Here is a 1,460-nt window from a genome sequence, read left to right on the forward strand (position 1 = left end):
CTTCTTTAGGGAGAAGAAAAAGCCAAGAGTGGGCTGGGGAGATAGCTTGGTCCATGAAGTGAGGGCCTGAATCAGATCCCCCAGAACCCACAGTAAAAAGCTGGGCATAGGTAGTGTGAGCTTGTAATCCCTGTGCTGGGCAAGCAGAGACAAGAGGATCCTTTGGATTTGCTGGCCAGCCGGCTTTGTCTACTTGGTCAGCTCCAAGACTCAGAAAAGAAGAGCAGTAGATGGGGCCTGAGAAATGGCATCCGAAGCTCTGTACACACGCATGTACATATTGTAATGGCTTGGATGAGTGTGGAGCCCTTAGGCTCCTATGTCTGAATGCTTGAGCTACAATTGGTGGAACTGTTTGGGAAGGATCCGGAGGTGTGATCCTGTTGGAGGAGGTACATCACTGAGGGTTGACCTTGAGGTTTCAAAAGTCCATGCTATTTCTAGATAGCTCCCTGCTTCATGCTTGTGGACAGAAGCTCTCAGCTCTTCTCCAGAGCCATGCCTGTTTACCTGTTTTCTTTTCTGGTGTTTTGTTTGTTTGTTTGTTTTTTTGAGACAGGGTTTCTCTGTGTAACAGCCCTAGCTGTCCTGGAACTAGCTCTTGTAGACCAGGCTGGCCTCGAGCTCACAGAGATCCACCTGCTTCTGCCTCCTAAGTGCTGGGATTAAAGGCGTGCACCACCATTGCCCGACCCATCCTTGCCTGTTGTCTGCCATTATGGCCATAGACTCTCACCCTCTACAGCCATGAGTCTCTCAGTTAAATGATTTTTTTTTAAATAAGTTGCCATGGTCATGGCGCTTTGTTACAGTAGCAGAAAAGTAGCTAGACATACCTGAAACACACACACACACACAGAAAATCTCCAAATAGCCCTACTGTGAAACAAAAACGATAAGAAGACCATCTAGCTCCGCCTCCCACTGTCACTGATCAGATCACCCCGTGGGGTGTCACTCTACTCTGCCTTTGTGCTGTGTCACCTGACTGTGGTGACAGCAGCCATGGCAGGTCCCAACGACTTAGGTGAGATATTTTCTGTGGAGAAAAAGTGTTTGATATTATCTGCTGAGAGTTCTATGCAGCGAGATGAAAAGCTGGATGAATGGGGACAACTGTACCACGGCTGTAATGAGTGTGTGGTAGAATTCAGTGAATGAGTGGATGAGAGCATGTTTCCTGAGAGGACGCCGTATCAATGGGAGCATCTCAAAATGCCACTTTGGAGAGTAGATCCATCAGGGTAGACGAGTTGACCGGGGAACTGAGATTTTATTATTTTCCACTCTAGGGAAATTGCCTATGAAAAAAAAAATGGGTCAAATCCCTTTAATTTATATTGCGTTTACACCATGCTTTGTAGAAGAGATTGCTGCGCTAATGAAGCCGGGTGAATTCTTGTGAGAACTGCTTGCTTTTATTAGCAGACACTTCTTAATCAAGAGGCTTTCCGTAGGTC

This window comes from Chionomys nivalis, chromosome 1 (genome assembly GCF_950005125.1).
Source record: "Chionomys nivalis chromosome 1, mChiNiv1.1, whole genome shotgun sequence".
Classification (NCBI taxonomy): Eukaryota; Metazoa; Chordata; class Mammalia; order Rodentia; family Cricetidae; genus Chionomys; species Chionomys nivalis.